The 21,470-nt window shown below is 27.9% G+C and overlaps 1 protein-coding gene across 1 annotated transcript in view; it reads right to left on the minus strand.

The window, feature by feature from the left end:
* Positions 1-21,470, minus strand: part of LOC113382785 (RYamide receptor-like) — a 69,148-nt gene that overhangs the window by 45,152 nt on the left and 2,526 nt on the right. The gene's annotated exons all lie outside the window — the stretch shown is intronic.

A 21,470-nucleotide genomic window follows, 5' to 3' on the forward strand; every position in this document is an offset into this window, starting at 1 on the left:
TATATTTCATTCTAAAGTTTGAATTATAATAAAATTTTATGTCATTGTACTTTTTCAACGATATATTCCCATTATTATATAATTTCTAACAAATCTCTTCCATTAGTATTTATTTTATACTTTTCTCAGGATTCAAGTACTTAGCGATAAATCTTAAGCCCCAACAATAAAATAGAATGCAATATCGTGCATTCTAGGATTTATGTGCACATAAATTGAATTTTTCCGATATTTTGTTAAACTCATGAATTCGATTATGTAACTATTGCATTTCTGGGTGTTCAGAGAAAATGATGGGATTTAGATTGCAATACTATGATTTATATCATGTTTAAGAAGATTTATTTACTAATAAGATACTAAGTTAATGTTAATATAATTTAATATATATATATATATATATATATATATATATTTAAAACGAATCTTCTTTTAATGCTGAGGGGTTGTTTTTACAATTACATAACGACAAATTCATAAACAAACGTTTTGACAATACGGCCCTGAACGAGACTAAGACGTGGTTCCTTAATAGCGTGCCAAATCTTTTTAAAAAATAACAAGATCCCATCGCTTTTTAAATTTCCCGTAAAATTTGAACACATGCTAAAACATGCTTTAAGACAAAAATGCTTTAAGACAAAAATGCTTTAAGAAAAAATGTGACATTTCTATCTCAAACTCCGAACAGTAAATATTTAGTTTCGACAACTTATTAAGTTATCATGTTTATTAGTGTATTTTACCATCTGTGATGTTAAAAAATATATATTTTATCAATGTGCACATACTCATACCATGAATTAATATTGGTTTCATATGTTATATTAGGACACAAAATTGTGTTTTACTATTATTATCATTATTGTTGTTGTTTTTCTATGAAATTTCTTACATATTATTTATTTAGTTTCAATTTTTATAGTTAAATTGGTTACCACTGAATGAAGGCTAAGATGCTAGCCGAAAAGTATGGATTTCAAATAAATAAATTAAAAAAAAATCTCATACTATTTTTATTGATGTAATGCCTGACTTTTTAACTCAAATTTAACATATATATCAACATCAAATTCAAGATTATTCAAATATATATATATATATATATATATATATATATATATATATATATATATTAGGGCGGGTCGAGTTAAAGGTCACTTTGGCACATACGAACAAATAAAATTGTTTTTCTCATACAACATTAATTCATGCAATTGGTGTCCCGAACGGTGATAGTGTTAATTTCACGAACACTTAAAAAAATTATTCCGTGTTTTCAAATATTTTTAATGTCTCACCGTTTTCGAATACCACGTGTTATGGCATAACATTAATTTATTTAATATTCTTTGACCATATTTTGAAACAAAATACACAATTTATTACAAAATTCATAATTCCTTCAGAATCAAAAACTTCGTCAATTCGTGAACAATGTTCGAGTAAATCATCTAAAAACTTTTTCGCACGCGTTTCATGAATACATTATGTTTTTCGGTAGGCACTTCCTTATTCCTTATGCAAAGTATTCATATCAGATCTTCCAATGAGGAAGTTTTTTATGTTAATTTAATTTTCACAAGGATACAACTTATAGATTTATACAAATGTGATGATAGGATGAAGGAGGATGTCTGAGAGTTGCTTTTTGCACAATGTCGCTAATTCTATTTTCATCTAAACACTAATTAACTTAGATGCTTCCGACATTGGTAATGAAGTATGGAACTCTGAATCGGATACCTTAATAAGTATCTTTGCCATCCAAGGCGAAGAAGATGCTGTGATTGAATCTTATTCATGTCTATTTGAGCATGAGACTTGATCAGAAGGGACACAGTTTATGAAAGATTACAATAATGGAAGAAATTGAGGGGATATAAGAAGTAAATTACTTGACAAGGATACAGTTGCTGATGAATTGAAGGATTTTTGGAATGTCATTTGATCTTCAAATTGTTCACAAATTAAATGCGATTGACAAAAGCCCCAAATAACATTTATAATTATTATTAATCACAGCCTGGTTTTGAATGAATAAACTGGGTGTTGGTGAAACGGTCGAGAAACTAATGTTAAAACAAAATCAAATAAAAGAAAAGCTTTTTGGTTCAATATACAACCAAAACAAAAACATTTCTTTGCCTGTAAGTTGTGTAATGTTCCATTACTCTTGGAACATTTTATCCCTCTCACGACTTATTGAAGATTTTCCCACTGCACATATGTCTAATATGTTTTCTTCTTCTAAGATGCTATTTATATAGAAATTGTCTGTTTCTCTAGATTCTTAGGAAAGATTTGCCGTGAATTGTGACACGTCGTTCGGAAGCTGAAAAGAATTCCTTCTCGTCGCAAAATTGCTTACTGTAGCTGCATAGAAGGAACAAGTTTGCACGTTGTATTTCTTCTAATAAGCTCGTTATCGTGCATTTAAATGAGTTCAATGTGCTTCTTTAAAGCTTTTTGAGCTTTAGACGATATTAAGAAACGAAATGCATTTGTGCAATTTGTAAAGGATTATTTGGAAAATTACTAAAAATAATTGGGAATTGGGTTATTGCATTTGAACGCACGATTTGGGAGTTGAATCATGATGCAATATTTGAATACTGTACCTTCATTACCCTTATTGGGCTCATATTGAATGGGGAAATGGTAAATACATGGCTCAGAAAAAAAACAATTTTAAGTAATTAATTAGCACCAAACATCAATGATGACTTTTTATAGACATATGCTTGACTGAAAATAATAGTTTGATATAAATTCTATATAAATTCAATATAATTTGTTAATTGAGAAAAATTATAGTAATAGGCCGAAAATCGAAAATAATTTTTTTGCATATATTCACGTTTCAGAAGATTCTGAATATTTTGGCATACCTCAGAAAAAATGGATGTGTGTGTGTTTTGTGTGTCCAAATTTTTTCGTCCACGTTTTCCTATTGATAGGGAAATGTGCTGATTAGTTTTTGGCAAAGGCAGGCCCAGCCGTTACGGAGATACGGAGCAAAGAGTTCAGAAATTAGAAATCAAGTTTTTGAAAGAACGGAGTATCCAATTTGCATGATTCAAAAAACATTCAATTCGTAATGATGGGGAGAAGTGGTGATTAGTTTTTGGCAAAGGCAAATTTAGCCATTTCGAAGATACAGAGCTAAATGTACAAAAATAGCAGTTTTTGGGAGAACTAGGCACCCGGTTTGAATGATTCAAAAAACTTTCTCCTTGTGTTGACAAAGCAATTGCTTTTGGATTTCTTCTTTTTATATATCGAAAATAATTCAGATTTTAATTTTAATTCTGGCTAAAGTTCTAAAGCTCACCTATATACTTCAAATAAATAATTTTAACTTTGTAATTCAGTTTATATAATTTTTATAAATATTAGACAACATTTAATATTCCTCGAACATTTCGTTACGGTAAAAAAAAGTTCCAGCAATTTGCCATAAGGAACGATGCCATACACCACTAGTTATTATTTCTAATTATTTATTTGATTATTTATTTATTCACTTCATATCATATTTTATTCAGTTCGTGTTTCAAATAATTATATAAGGTATTAAAAAACACATTCACGTTTTGAAGTGCATTTGTCGAATCAAATGAAACAGCAATTTATTTCAAGTACCTACTATTAGATTCCTAAATACACAATTTAAAATCATCTCCACAATTTTTCTCCTAATTCCCAACAATTTAAATTCAATTCCTATCTGCACAGAATTGAAATAATATTTGAGTTTCCTAATAATCCCTTTGTGAAGTGTCTGGTTCGACTCATTTGCAAAGCAAATTATCCTCAATTAGCATTCGATAATTGTTATCGATTATCGGTTTAGAAATAATACTTGTTCATGATATCCTTAAGAAAATTGGTAGGAGGATTGTAATTAAATTAAATATTCTTCCAATGTAAAAGACTTAAATGAATATAATCGAGAAGAATCGATTTATAACTTAAATGAAGTTTGTTTTATACAAGAGTATTTTTTCCACATGATTCCTTTACATGTGAAATTAAATATTCCTGTTGAGTTATAAATATTCTCACTGAAGGAATATGTTATGAAAACAGTAATATGGCACTTTGTGAATGTCATATGTCACAAAATATAAAAAGTGTTTAATCATAAAAGCCGAGAACCATGGAAACCTTTTTCAACGTTCTGCATTTGATGTGAAACCATTAGCCAATTCCCACAGAATACCATCTGGTTGTATTAAATTATAGAAATACACACTCGGGGTTGAAATATACTCTATTAAATTTAATATGTTGGTTTGTTTGGGTTAATTAAATCTAGCTGAGTAAGTTGCTCGGATAAAATTTAGTCGATTTTATAATGATCACAGTTGATGCAAAATATGGTCAAGTAAGTTCAAAACAAATTTGCTCGACTTTAGTGAATTATTTAAGTCGCCTAGGTTTAATTGATCTATTTATTTGTTGTATTATATTTTTTATGAATTAAAAACATTCAATATATTCGTTTTTATAAATCCCTTAACCTTAGCAAAAATTTCAAAAATTCTGAAACAGAGGTAAAGAGTCCTTTACCAATAACTTTAGATACGATTCGGAGAAAATTCCAATGTCAAAATAATTTACTGTTCGAAGTTACCATAAGATTTATATCATAAAAGATTCTGAAGTGTTATCCGAAGTACGAATTGAAATAAAGAAGTTATGTACTTGAACATTCAAGAGATTTTCTGGATAAAGCTACACAATCGTATAAAAGTGCTGGAATATTAATCCTTCAAGAAAATACGGAAAAAGATATGTTGTAATTGTTTGATAGTAAAGAAAAACTTAATCATTCATATTTTTTGAAATTCATTTAATAAATGTACAGTAGATTTTCTGCGTTATATATATATATATATATATATATATATACAATTGCATAACGACAAAGTCATAACCAAACGTATTGATAATACAGCATTGAACGAAACAAACACGTGGTTCCTTAATAGTCAAAATTTTATAAAAAATGACAAAATCCCATCGCTTTTGTAAAATTTGAACACTCGTAAAATTTGAACACATGCTAAAAACTGCTTCAAGAAAAAATGTGACATTTCTATCTTAAACTCCGAACTCCGTGTGTTTTACCATCTGTGATGTTAAAGTATATATATTTTATCAATGTGCACATACTCATACCTGGATTAATAATGGTTTCATATGTTATATTAGGATACAAAATTGTAAGTGTTTTATAATAATAATAATTATTATTGTTTTACTATGAAATTTCCCTTATATTATTTATTTAGTTTTAATTTTTATAGTAAAATTAATTACCACTGAATGAAGGCTAAGATGCTATCCAAAACGTATGTATTTTAAATAAATATTTTTTTTAAAACTTTCATACTATTTTTATTGATGTAACGCCCGACTTTTTAACTCATACATACATACACACACACACACATATATATATATATATATATATATATATATATATATATATGTACATATACATGTATCAACTATCGCAGTAAAAATGATAGATAACTTTAGTACAGAATGAACACATTGACTTATTAAAACTTAAGCTAATTAAAATATATAACTCTTTATAATAAAATTCACTTTTTTGAAATTACATGATCTGATATCACAATGTAAATAAAAATGAATATATAGACAATATATATATATATATATATATATATATATATATATATATATATATATATATATATATATAATTTTAATTATGTTAGAAACACCACGTTTTGTGTTCGAAATTGGCGGGACATATTCACATTCCTTTTCCTGCATACTTAATCATATTTTGATAAGGCCATTAATTTATTCCGTTTCCGCCTACTAGAATCACATCAAAATGTTTCCAGAAATACAAAAAAATCTTTACACAATTAATAACGGCGACGTCATGACATTTCTTGTTATGAACCAGCCGGATTTAAAGTAAAAATTAATGAAAAAATAAGCGAGAACGATCACTGTTTGTCATAAAGAAAAATCTTGTTACGGGTTGTTTATTTTTTTGCTGCTGTTATTTTATCTTCATTGTAGGGTGGAAAAACATTTTTCATTCATTATCGTTTCTGTCTGCCTGTGACGCGTATCATAAAAGATATACTTAATTATTTTGCAATGAATAGAAAGGGACATTTTGTTTGAACTCAACGGAAAGTCATTTTGTCAATTAATACGTAGTTGATTGAACAATTCATTGAAACAATGTATCCTTGGAAAAAATTAAATGACAGATAATCCATAAAATGTAATTAATTCTTTATGTAATAGTAAAACAAGCACCAAATTTTTAAGGTCGCTCAGAATTTTAAATCGGCCTAAACGTTCTATTACATCCTTGTAATGGATTACCGATCTTTCAAACCGTTTCTCCTCTTCATAAATATAAATATTTAATGTATGCTCAAATGTATATGTCAACAAGTTTTTTTATCGATATTGCCTAAATGATAGGGGTGCCCTTTTTCCCGTCAAATGATATTATTCCGGAATTCAACCCTTAGGGTGAATGCCAAAGAAAGGCGCACAGGCCGAAAATGTATATTCGAACGCATCCATTAGCGTTTCTAGGCGTAAGCCTTATTAATGCCAGATGTTTATATACATATACATACATACATATATATATATATATATATATATAATATATATATATATATATATATATATACATATAAATAATATATATATATATATATATATATATATATACATAAAATGGGCTATATAACTTTTATACTTCCTACTTAATTCTCCAACTTTTTCCTTGATGGTAGATATGTAATGCAAAAAGGTTAGATGGGATAGTCTGATCGTATTTTAGATGTTGCCATTAATTCTTGTATATATTTGGATATATATATATATATATATATTTATATATATATATATATATATGTGTGTATATATATATACATAAGGGTGGTCCTTAATATAAGCATTCTCAAATTTCCTTGTTCCCAAGGGCTCAAATGGTTCCAAATTGATAAAAAACAATTCTCTGAAAGTTTTAGCTCTTAATATTGTTTTTTAGATAGAGCGCAATTCAATCAAAGTTTTGTATGGAAATAGCATGAAAAAATTTTCAAAAATTTTGCAGAGCGTCGAATTTTCAATAAAAAATTACACGAATTTTCCCTTTTAATTCATTTGTCGCTAAATTATACCTAAAATTTTTTCTTTAATTTTCAAAATTTGTTCCATGCTATTTCCATACGAACTTTGATTAAATTGCGCACTATCTAAAAGTTAATATTTAGAGCTAAAACTTTCAGAAAATTGTTTTTTTATCAATTTGGAACCATTTGATCCCTTGGGAGCAAGGAAATTCGAAAATGTCCTATTAAGGACCACCCTAATATATATATATATATATATGTATATATATGTATATATATATATATATATATATATATTTACCTGGTGTCCCAGAACTCAACGTCAAGCCGAAACAGAGAGAAAGTATTGATTATAACAGAGCTTTGGTGAAAATTTGACCATTTTTCGGTTATTGTCTTAACGAACTAGGATTTTTTGTTGAACTGTGATTCCAAAATTTTCAAAATAGGTCAACTCTTAGAGGCCCTGCTTGAAACAAAGCACTAGTTGTATTGGCAAGCTTTACCAAAAACTGGTGTATTTAATCAGGATTGTAAATGGTTAAATACTTGATAGTTTTAAAATAAAAAAAATTGGTAAAGAAAAAAAAAACGTAAAAATATCACGATTATCCTAATAATAAATCCTAACACATTTTGCTCAAATTTAGTTCAAATGATCCTGACTCGCACATTGAAGTTACATTTACTAGATTCTATATAATTAACTATAAAGGGTATAATACTGACAAAGGGTTTTATTTTAACATTCACTTCTGTAAAACAACATATTCATGTCCATTTATATTTTCTGCTTTCACAATTCATTTGTCGTGAAAATGACTTGTCGATTCCTAGTCATATCTTTTTATGTCAGACATAGATTTTACGCGCCGGCAGTGCCATGTCAATAAATCTCGCGCTTCGGAGCGCCCCCATTGACTGATCGCCCGGAATCCCATCGAATCGCCCGGAATCCCCTGGTACGAGGGCGCTCCGGAGCCGATAAAAAGTCGATTTTGTTTCAGAGATCATGGAAAAACTATTAAAAGATTCGTTTTTATTTTGGATCTAGAACCGGGTTTTATATTTATTGAGAAAGGGTTGAAAATTTTAACTTAAAATTTTATTTATTGAGATAGGGTCGAAAAAACAGTGCGGTTGAGAAATGGGGCTAACAGATTTAAAAGTTTTGGACCAACAAAATAAAACATCAACAAAGCACATAAGTTTTTGTAAATCACTATGAATTGTGAATTGTGTTAATTTTTTCATTTTTTATATTAATTGTTCTATCATTATAAATGGTTAAATACACCCCTTCAAATTTTTTTTTATATTTTTTTCAAAACGTAGTATTGTCAGGTTAAACAAATCTATATTATGTTTTAAAGTGGATTTTTTTACGACTATGTTAATCGATTAATTAAGTTTTGGCTCGATTCTCCGATATAAATCAAGTTGCAATCTAAGCAGTTCATTTGATAGGCTAGATTTCTAAGACGTTCAATGTTAATAGGAGTTTTTGTTCAGAAAATGCGGTGTTAGTCTTTATGTTAAAGTTGTTCACAAGCCGGAGTCCTGATTTGTAAAATAGTTTTTTTCAAGAAAAATATAGTTCTTTAATGTGTGATAGACCCAACAGTATTTGGGTATATATATACATGTACAAACTATATTTATTCAACTCAAAACTAATATTTCACTATAGTTTATAGATGATTGCCAGTTTAAATCAAATGCCATGATGGTGTAAACTAAATACAATGCATTGCATGCAAACTTCAAAATATTATTTCATGCAAGAGAGTTATAATATATTGGCAGGACACGCGATTATCTGTAAGGTTTCGTGTTTTTCCAAATACTTCTTTTATTTTTAGAAGACTCATTTTAAGGAATTAATTAACATTTACCATATTGACTTTTTATAAAAGTACTGTCTAATGTCAAAAGTAAATTTGGATGTAAAAAATACAATGGAACGTCGCTATATAAAAAGTTAGATGCATAATTAAGCAGTATTTTTCCAGAGAATTTTCCTCGTAAAAACAAACAAGTTCAAATTCTGAAAAAATCGTGGATTCTTTACCTTTACAGCGCAAATCATAATATTTGGAATCGAGCTTTGCCATAAACTCTTTCATATGTTTATTCTGTAAATAAAGATAGAACTTTTGAAATAAATCATATGTCGAGCTCGATTTATATTATATACACACATTTTATTCGAATTTGAAATTCTTTGCGATATATTTAACTGAGATATTTATGGATAGGAGAAAATATTTTGAAACATGAGTATTAAATGATAGGTAATAATTTTAATATTTAAAACACTACATGGACATGCAATAAATAAAATATAAATATGGTTTTATCAATATGAATCTCCTGCCTTTCAAAAATCTTATGCAAAAATTTGACCTTAATATCTATTAGAATTTTTTTTTTCAAAAATAATTTCGAAGAAATATTTTGGGATTTTTTTAATGTTCTATTATTATTATGAATATTCTGAGGGTATTCACAAAATGTAACCATTGTAAGCAATTATCAGGACATCATGACTTTCATGTCTAGACTTTCGTGTCAAGTCACAAAGAATTTTTTATTCGTGATGTTTTCGCCTAATGTATTATTATATACACATGTTAAAAACGCGGTTTAATATTATTATGAAAGTTTGCAGACTTTAACGAAACACTTTTTGTATAAAAATGATTTATCACCAGAGGAACGGTATAAAAGACACAATAATATGTAACACATGTTGTACTACCAAGAGAGACATGATTTTGTAATATGGGTTTTGTGATCCTTTTTCTTATTTTTTTGTTAAATGTCAAGTTTTTTTAAAATTCATAAAATAATTATTTACCATAAATAATTGTATCATTATCAAATTTATTCTACTATTAGTGAAAAGAATATTATCAAACTTATGAACCTTTTCAATCAAACCAAGAAGGTTCGATGCTATCAGCAAATAAGTAATAGGGGGAAGTCCCGTAACGCCGGACGGCACCAAGTACCGGACGGTCTATTTAACACGTATTATTTAAGCAAGTATAAATCTTTTCATTTCAAAATACAAGGGAAAGGCGCACTGCGTGCACACAGGTACAGGATATTTTAATTTTGATGTGCTAAGATAAGGACAAATTTTTGACTACATCTTGGTCTTTATTTTAAAATTGTACTTCAAATAAAAAACTATATAAAATTTATATAAAGCATTTTTTGCCATGTTAGATAAAATTTATCACCTCTAAAGTGGATCAATAGACATGCCCCATTTTATATTTACCAACTTCTAACCAACTGGGAATTTTATTTATTCATATTTGAAATATAATTTGCATTTTACTGTTCAAAACTTGGATTCTGTGACAGATGGAAGAACAGATGCACTGAAACATGCAGAATTCAAATAAAATGAACAAAATTACGACTTTTGATATGAAATGTAAGTTGTAAAGTGTAGGGACTGAAAATCATTTCTGAAATTTAAAGGCTTATCCATGCCCTTGAGCAAGTTTTCTAAAAACTTTTTGTTAAAATACTAAGTGAACAATTTGGTCTCAATTTACTAAAACCTTTATATTACTTTCCTATATCTACTAACATCTTTCCTAAGCTGATCATCCCCAAACTTTGATCAAATATTGAGTTACCTCCCGTAAACTTTACACATAATTCAAACAAATTTCTACTTTCTTGTTATTACATAATTCCATTATATGATCTTCATATCTTAATTAAGAATTCGGTGCTTGTAATTGTTCTCATCACGTTTGTTTGCAAAAGATTTCTGTATTTAAGCAAATGAGTTCATTTCATCAATGAGATATTTAGAACTTTTCAATTCACGAGATAAGGGTCGTATTTCTATACAGAAAATAATTTAAATGCCTTGGATTTTCAGGGGATGAATTGGTGAACAAGAGAAATGATATTTGAGAAATGACAAGTTTGAAAAGATAAGACTATTGACAAGGTTTCCTTGATTTTTTGCAGAGATTGTGTGTAATAAATTAATAATGAAACTGAGTGTATGTAGCATTCTCGCTTATTATTTGAGTCATTTATAGCAATAATTATTCATCATAATTCTAGAGATATAGCCACTCTCGTAAATGAGATATTAGACAACCTAGCACAAAATTAATTACTAAAGGGCTTATAGAGCAACTCTGTATTTTCAAATATAGACCACAAATATCGATTACCCTATCTTGCAGAAAATATAATATATTTCTACCACAAAAGTGTATAATTTCGTTCTCGCCGTTAAGAATTTACGACTTTCGTTAATAATATGTAATGAGGAGGAGTTCATGTCGTGTGCATATTGCGTGACCAGGTGTAATATGTGTCAGGTGCCAAAAAATTTAACTAATTTCTGCTCATTTATTATTAAAGTTACATCGTTCTTTCTGTTTTAACATCACATCAGAAATGTTAATATTTCAGCACCTCGTGAAAAAAAAACTCTTGGGTGGTAGAAGTCAGTGAACTAGCAAAAGGACAAAGAATATAATTGAAATTGCAATCACTTCAAGGTAATAAAATTAGAATGTGTAAGTGGCATTTTGGCAGTGGCACAACGTTTTTAGATTTTCATACTGGAGTCAACATGATCCCAGGAAGTACTGCTAGATTCATTCTTTTTCAATTTATTTTTTTCTTTCAGGGCAAGCACTTGCCAAATAAAGCTCTAAATCAAACTCTGGACTATAGTGGTTTCCACGAAAATTGTATGCAATTTGTCAATTCAATCTGTAAACACAATACTGAATAGATCGCGATTGGAACAATTAAACAAACAGGAATTCAGTCAACTGAATTCACTCAGGTTCAGAATACATCCTATGAATTGGTTCGAAATGCATGAAATTCAAATAATTCGCAACATATTGGGTAGGTGTTCTATTTGCCGTAGTAAATTGAATTTAGTACAGTACTTAAATGATAAAAATATTATGGGTTGATATACAATTCATATCAGAGTTGACGAATTACCGTTAATCCATTCCAATTTTCCTAATTTAACTCGCCTACAACCGTGCTAATAAAACATTTTGCAAAATTCCAAAAATCTTCCGTCCCATGAATAATATATTATCCAACACCTACTCGAGCCGTCTCGCCTTGGAGGAACACCATACAGTTTGGTTTTGGAATCATCAATAATAAATAACTTTTAACAGTATCTGAATAGGCAAATCCACGTTGTGTACTTTATCATATTACGTTGTATGCTATCCTGTCAAAATATATTTTTAGTTTAATATAAAAACACATAAATAGCCTGTAGGATATCGCTTTTCTCGGTACAATGCTGTTGGAATGTTTTGTTTTTGAGTTCTTTGGAGCACGCGAATGCGAACACGTGAATTACTGTGATTACCGTTTTTCTAGTTGCAAACTTGTTATATTTCCATGAATTGATGTCTATTTTTAAAATATAATAGTCAGAAAAAAGAATTATGGTTTTATGTGGAAAATAATTAAAAATTATGCTGGTCTTGCACTAAGAAATTCCTGTAATTCGTGCGTTACATTTGCCCTTTAAATACTATATTGCAACTGTAGGATTGCTTGCATTCATAAAAAATTTAGTGAAATGCATATAAATCTCTTTAATAAAGGGATTTATTCAAATGCATGATCAGTACACACGTAGCATTGATAAATAAATGTTTTAGTAATTTGTAAAAACATTTTAACAACAGATTTTGTTTACAAAAACTTTACCAAAAACTAATCAACACGATTTTTGTATTATTTTTTTTTACTAAAAATGCAACAGTTAAATTGGCTTTTAGGTAGAAAGTCAAAACTTTCACTTTATAACAAAGTTTTAATCTATAATGCAGTGCTGAAATCGTTGTGGGCCTACGGCATAGAGCTGTGGGGATGCGCTAGCAGAATCACATGTAGCCAAAATGCAGAAAATGCAAAATAAAATTTTATTTGCCATTCTCTTCATTAATGGAACTTTAGTCGACACTCCATGGTTTGTAAGTAATCTCATACGATACATCAGGACCTAAAAATACCACATATGAAAGACGTCACCAAGAAGAAGGTCTGAACGCATCTTAACACAATCGCAATACATACTAATCTCCACTTAGAATTAACTCAATGGAGGCATCCTAACGTACTTATTTTCCCTAATTTGCTTTTTTTTAATTTTAATTGTTTTTTTAATTTTTTTTTAATTCTTTAATCAGAACCTGACGTCCTATAAGCTGTTGGGCTGAAACTTCTCTTTACTTCGTATTTTTAGATGGTAACCCAATGGTTAATTCATCCATATTAGATGATTTTATTATTAGAATATTTGATAGGGCTGATTTTTCATTGCTGCAGCAATGCCGGGTAAGGGCAATTTTCACTTAGAAACATATTGGTATCGAACCCGAGATCTCCTGTTGCTCTTAACCTCTTAACAACTGATATTTCGAAAGCCGAAAAAATTTTCCCAACAAGTTCGATTTTTTTTAAAAAAAACATTGACGAAAATCTATCCATCATCTTCCAACTATCATTTCATTATCGCGGACGTGCAATCACTTAATTGGCATTCAATTTAGACATTTTTGGTACATACTACTAAAAATTTGCTGATGTTTCATATGGAATAAGTGCAGATAAAAAATATTGTCATAATTCTACTAAGATGTTAAAATGGACATGGATTAAAATCTATTCATTATCTTCCAATCACTGGATTGGCATTCGATTTAGACATTTGTGGTATCTACTACCAAAAATTTTCTGATGTTTCAAATGGAATTGGAGATGCCGATAAAAAAATGTTGTCATTTTTCTACTAAGATGTTAAAATTAATATTGACATGATAAAAAATATGTATTTTATGATATCACATATTTACATCATAGATCAAAAGAAACCATATTTTTTCGACCGAATATCTTCCAACTATTGTACCATGCAAATTTAATTGTATATAGTCTTTTGATGATGATACTCAGCAATGAAATCCAAATATAACATGAATGAATACGCCAGAAATTGATGTATAGAAGTGTGTATTTAGATTCTTATTTATGTATCAAAATTACTTGAAATGTATATTTGGATCATAAAAAATCGAGGAATGTGTGGGTAAACGTCCGGATAAAATATTATTCAAGATGAAATAATTTTCTGGTATAATAGAAATGCTATTGTTTTTAGATAATATATATATATATATATATATATATATAAATATATCATTGATAACAATGCGATTAGTAGATTATATTTTGAATTTTCATGCCATAATCATTAAACTTTACAATCGTTCCAGCAATAAATAAGAATTATGATTTCTTTAATCCTACTCTCTATTACGATATGATCCTCTAGTTTGAGATAAGTATTATTAAACCTCGTGTATACGAAAATGTAACAAAAACCATTGCATTTTATTATTATGGAACCCAATTTTAACATAAACGTAAACCTAGATTAAGCAAACTTTAACCGCAAAAATTCTGCGGCAAAACTCATGATGCGGACTTTGAAATTTCCTATATCAAAAAAATCACATTTGTTTAAATTTCGCTGAAGCATATACGCCAGACGTGTAATAAAATTTATGATTTATTTTTGCTTAAATTATGTGAGAACACGAATGAAATATAATAATTTAAATATTTACACTTTTGCGTGGCCTTAAAACATATGCCGAATGGTAATCTCTTTAGTCCTGAGCAAACATGTCAGGAAAATTATAACTTTGATGGAAATTGATTAATGTAAGAGAAGAACTTTGGAATTTACTAACTCTTATTGGATTTCTGAACAAAATTGGAGGTTCTAATATAATACTTGGATAGGACTTTATCAAAGGGAATTGATAATGAAATATTATTTAGGATATGTACGTGCACGTATAATTTATGAGTATTCTGTTTTTATTTCAGAAAAACCATCCCAAAGGCTAACTTTCTATTCAATATAACGATATTCTTATATCTTATTCTTTTAATCATTATATATGTGTGGATTCAATTTCTTGTTCACGATTTTTAGCCGATTTGAATGATTCAAAAAACATTCGATTCGCATTGATGATGAGATAAGCTAACTAATTTTTGGCACAGACAGGTCCAGTCGTTTAGGAGATACAGAGCAAAAAGTGCAAAAATAGCAAATATAAAGAAAACTGATAAATTGATTTGAATAATTCGGATTTTGATTTTGCCAAAATTTTAAAACTCAGTTCAATTATTAAAATTAAGATTATTGTGTGATTGTTTATTGTTATATCTATAGTTTTTTTGTTTTAATAATATTGTTAATAAAATATAATATTTGGATTATAATATTATAAGAAAACTGGAGATCTTGAGAACTCCCCTAAAAATAATAAATTGTTTATAAATTTCCTTATGGACAAATTTGGTCTTTTGCTTCTACTTTAAAATCAAAAATAATATTTTTTTTGTATCAACAATTTAAAAATATTAGAGACATTCTTATAAATTTTTGTTCACTTTTTTATGATTCCAATAAATAAATAATACAATTTTTTGCGATCCCCATTGAAATTAATAAAAATATTTTGAAAAATTATTTGTTAACAAAATTTATGTTTACCTCTTCTGGATTTCAAAAAAATAAAATTTCTTAGGGATCTCTATCTAGAGAAAATTTGTTAAAATATTTTATTTATTAAGTTTCTTCTAAACAAATTCAGGATTATATCTTTAAAATCCCTGAATTTATTTTCAAAACAATCATTAAAATAATTATTTATTATTTATTATATTTTATCCGCATTTTGCTGTTCTAAAATAAAGGCAGAAAATGTGTATAATAAGTTTTGTATATAATTATTATTTGAAATAACTGAATTATTTTAAATAATTAATAAAATGTATATGAAATGTTTTGCACAAAAATGGAAATATATTTGAAATAAATCAAATATTATTTTGTATATATTTCCATTTTTGTGCAAAATATTTTATATACATTTTATTAGTTATTTAACATTGAATCTTTTTGGCTAACTTTTTAAACCTAGAGTACATAAAATATCGGTATGAATGAAATTCTCTAGCAAATCATTAGAAATATAATATAAATATAATAAAAAATGATATTTTTTTTAGAAAAAGGAAATGCTGACCTTTGTGAATTCTATCAGCTTAATGTACACCAGACTCGTTAAATAAAAATAGCAAAAATCACTTTGAATTTTCACTTTTAACCTGAATAAACTAAGTTACACTAAAGTTTGGTATAAATCTTAAATAATTCTCACAATTTCATTTATAGTCAGACCAAACACGATTTTTTTTATAAAATCGCACTTTAAAACTAAAAAAATAATATTTTAATATTGATGACAAAATTGTTGTTTAAATTTAACGGTTTTTGTTCATATTTTTAACAATGTATTTTCAGCAACCCAAAAGCCATTAGATTAAAACTACTTGCACAAGACTTTTGTATGTTTATTAATTTTTTTAGGTGCTTGGGTCTCTACAAATAAAGTCACAAATTCCTATCACAAACCATAAATCCCTAGCCATACTTTTACTATCAACAACAACCACAAAAATGCAACTTTTCTTATTATAACCAACGTAAATTTTGGCAAACTTTTCTATTATTAGTTCGAAGTTACCGCATGGTATCGGCGAGTGCAACTGATTCAAAACATTAACCGAAGGAAGCAGAAATTATGTGGGGCGCTCCGGCGCAGGCGCCCCCTGCTCCTTTAGGGTTTTCTATATCTCAAAACACCAGTTTCATTCATGATCAAGGTTAAATTGTCATTTAGTGGGCTATAAGATTTTTGGCACAGTAGATTGATGACTCAGTCATTAAATTAATGGTTATTAATTGTATTTTCAATGAAGTTAAAGCACGATCATCATTATGTTATCAGTAGATGGGAAATCAAACACTAGTGTAATATAACGTATAATTTGAGAATCACAGCTCAAATTAATATATTGCTTTCAAATTATGAATTAAAACAAACAAACCTCTAACACAAAGACCTAATTCTTACTGTACAAAAATTAACACTAACTCATATAAACCCTAAACTTGTTACACCGTTTTCTTATATATTCTAACTATTTATTAATCATTCAAACTAATTAATTTAACTAATAAACATCTTTTAATAATCATTTTTATTGCATAAATATTATGTCAAGTTTCGATGATCGTTTTTGACGTTTCGTTTGCAAAACTTCAAGTCAAACCGTCAGAACGACAGTCATACCAACTGCAGAGTTATGCACTAAATTCAAATGTAACGTAATTGTCAATTTATATTTTTGTGTTAAAATTAATAATATTAATAAATATACTATTTTCAATATCCATATATTGTTTTAAACTAATTAGTTTTGTGGATACAAAAAATACTACAACATTACACGTTCTTTGAACATCCTCGTACACTCTAATGTAAAACCAAATATTTTTTGAGAACCACTTGTATTAATATATTTATAATATATGAAAACGCAATGTTATTAATAATATATATATAATAACAATTGTTTATAATAATGATTATTTTTATTTTTTTATTTTCCGCAATATTTTTAAGTTGCATACTTGACTTCAGAAGTATCACATTAAAAATAAAAATGGCGTTTTTGTTGTTATATGTCAAATTAATAAAGTTGTAAAGTGTTTTATCTAGAGCTATTTCAAACACTTCTATGTCTATTATCAAAGTTGTGCTAAGAATAGTTCTATAATTATTGAGGATAAATAAGGTGCGTGAAGAAAACTAATAGATTATTACAAAAGAATAAAAAATGCATACAAATGATATTATAACAATATGTTTTTTTTACTCTTTATAGTATATTATGATTGGCTTCAAATCAAATATTTTCAATCCTCTTTTAGATTATATAAAAACGTGATATATCTATTTATTATTTTATATCTATTTATTATTTTTATTACAATTTTTATATTTTTTTATATTGGAAACTTGACAAACAAGTTTTCACAACTTCAATATGGAAAATTTTCATCAGTGTTACCATACATGAAAATTACAAATGGCGTTTGTTGTGTTGTGTCAAATTAATTAAGTTGTATTGAGTTTTATCTAAAAGCTTTTTTATTTATAATTTTATATTTAATAATAAAGTTGAGTTTAAAAAAAGTTATATAGTTATTGGTGATAAATAAGGTGTGTTATAAGAAATTATTAATAATCGTTTAACGGTAAATTTTGGTTTTCAATATTTTCAGTATAAAACTTTAGTAAACAAAGGGCTCCGCCATTTTTTATATATGTTAAATATGATTTAGAAATTAATTAATGGAAAAAGAATTAAGTTCTTATTGCAGGTAGCCTAGAAATTTTTGTTTGACAAATTTGATAAATTCACAAGTGTAATAAGTATTTAGTTTTGTTGCAGAAAATGATGAAAATGACATTTGTCTGAAAGGTTATAATAAAGCAGAAGAGTTTTATTTAAAACAAAGTTAAATATAAAAATGCTTATTGAAAAAACAGTGTTAAAACTGACACTAGAACTTATTAAGATAGTAATGAACACTTGATAAATATATTAGATTAGCAACACATAAAAGGATTAGGTACGTAATTTTTCATTATTTTTAGAACCTTTTTCAGAATGTATTAATATTGATACTTCGAAATACTTTATTCGATAATTACTGTTTTAAACTTTTACATCATAAAATATTTAACAGTGATTAATATAAAATCATTCCAATAAAAATAATAAAATATATTAGTGAACTTCTTTATGTAATGACACTTTTCATGAGTTTAAAAGCTATTAGAATGCAAAAGTTTTATTTGTAATTATGTCAAATTGTGATGTGCTCATTATTATTATTACAATAGTCATTAGAAGATAATTTCATACTTCTCGAAAATAATCGTAAAATTTTGATAAAAATAGCAGATTTTCAAAACGGGTATCTGAATTTTAAATTTACAATGCCTTAATTTGTATAATACATTCTTCACTTCTTTGAGAATTTATTTACTCCATACCTCAATACTTACAAATTACCTCTGAACACATAAGTTTGATTCATTGTCAATATTAAATTGTCATTTAATAGGCTATTAGATTTTTTTCATAGTAGATTTATGGTTCAGAAATTAAACGAAACGTTATTAATTACATTTTTAATGGGGTTAAGGCAGAATTTATCTTTGGCCTCGTGGACGTGCCGCACGCGAGACATTTATTTTGATAATAGATGTAATTAATACTTGAAAAAAGCCAAGAAAAATATTGGGGTGCTCAACTGATTTTCAGAAATATTTTTGCAAAATACTATTTGGACAAAAATACGCTAGAAGCAATAACGTGTAATTTTTATCAAGCCCATAAGCCTTCATCAAAACTGATCCCTCTTCTCTACAATATATTTGCTTGTAATCAAGATATAGTCAAAAGTACTTTACTCTTTTTTTGAAACTTGTGTATTAATAAAACAATTTTGTGTGCAATACTCTTTGCAGAAGTAGGTTGTTATTTGTACACATTTGGTTTTGTTACTATGAATTTTTTAGTTATTTAATCCAATTAGCGCCCAGTAGAAGATTCTTATGTCGTCCATAAAAGTATTATCAACAAATGTGTTTAAAGTTGAAGTTTGTTATAAACTTCAAGCTTTTGTATCCCAAACGGTCCAAGCACACTGCCCTGCGGTAATCCGGATTTCAGATACAGCGAAAAAGAAATTGATTGATATAGAACAACGACGTTTAGTAGAGCACAAATTTTTCCATTTCATTTCAATATATTATTGCCATTATTAAATCAATGTACCAAGATTCCATATGTCGAGTATGTTTGCGTTTATTGTTATAATCTCAAACTTGATTCATGCAATTTTCAATCAGACTTTTGGCATTCGAATACGTTTTGAAAGTCAACAAAGACGAGCATATTTAACTAAAATATTTGCTTCGTAAACAAAGTGCGAGACAGTGAGCTACTGTGATTATTTTGGGTTGACGCACAAATTAGATTCACTAGATTTTACACAAAATTTGAATATATCTAAATGGGTGATATGTAGAAAAAAGTATACAAATAAATGTAGGCAAATACGTTCTTGTTGTTTCGTTTTTGTACACTATCGATTTTAAACACCATATGTTATTTTTCAATCATCTCTAAGATGTGTACATAAAAAAAAGTTATTTATGTCATGGAAGCGTTTTATTTTAGTAGACGGTTTAATGGGTAACGATAAAATATGTAATGCACTCTCGAACAATATTTATTTCAGTAGCCATAATGTATTCGCAATTTTAGACTTATTATTGTGGAGTTAATTTAAATGAAATATTTTTTAAAGTTAAGCGCTCAGTTTATAAGGGGCACTGATTTTAATAAAATTTTCACGAATTTGTTAGGTACTTCTTATGAAATAATTCCGCCTACACTTTCTCCTCGTGATTTACCCTTATTTTGAGAAGCATAGATACTATTCCTATTATTTATATTATTACTATTTCTCAAATAGTAAAAATGTAGGTTCAATGTTATTAAAGAAGTATTGTTGAATTTGCCGTTGCACTATCCAAATTTGACTAAATTTAAATATATGTTAATATATAAAATCCACTAAACCTGATTCTTCCGTCCTTCGGTTTTCTCGAAGGAAATACAATTGTGCAAAGTTATTGTAATCCAATCGCCAGCATATAAAGGCGATAAAACTCACAATAAAATCTAAGTCCCCAAATATTTCTGTTTTGTGTAATAAATTTCGAATAAAATGATTTTCGTGTCCGTGTTTACTGGGCAGAAATCGAACAGAAGGATGTGGCAGAAATCTATGAGTTATCAAAACACAGACCGAAGGATTTTATAGATTTATTTCCAGAAAGATAAACATTGTATGCCGTCAACGAAAAGCCTGTCATGAGAACACAATTCAGTTCCGATTGGAATGAAAAATGAAATGCTGTAGAATTCACGATTTATAAATCGCATATTTTACAAGAGCTGAGTAGATGCAAAAGTGGGTGACAGGAATCAATAAAGGACACAAAAGGTTTTCAAGTGAGGTACACAATTTTCAAGTGAGGTACTGAAATGTTCCTTATAGAAAAATTGAAATTTGTAGATTGAGCAGAGTAGAAAACCTATTATAAACTTCCCGCAGGGTAAGTTATAGTAACCGCAAAAATATCGAAAATGAATTTCTTTTCATATATTTACGTTTCAGAGGTACTTTAGAAAAATGGATGTATGTATGTGTGTTCGGATTCAAATTTTCGTCGACGATTTTGGGAACACGAATCAACTGGTTTCTCAATCATTTAA

Source organism: Ctenocephalides felis, unplaced genomic scaffold (genome assembly GCF_003426905.1).
Source record: "Ctenocephalides felis isolate EL2017-DRISC unplaced genomic scaffold, ASM342690v1 CF-g0.4_SCAFFOLD_03570, whole genome shotgun sequence".
Classification (NCBI taxonomy): domain Eukaryota; kingdom Metazoa; phylum Arthropoda; class Insecta; order Siphonaptera; family Pulicidae; genus Ctenocephalides; species Ctenocephalides felis.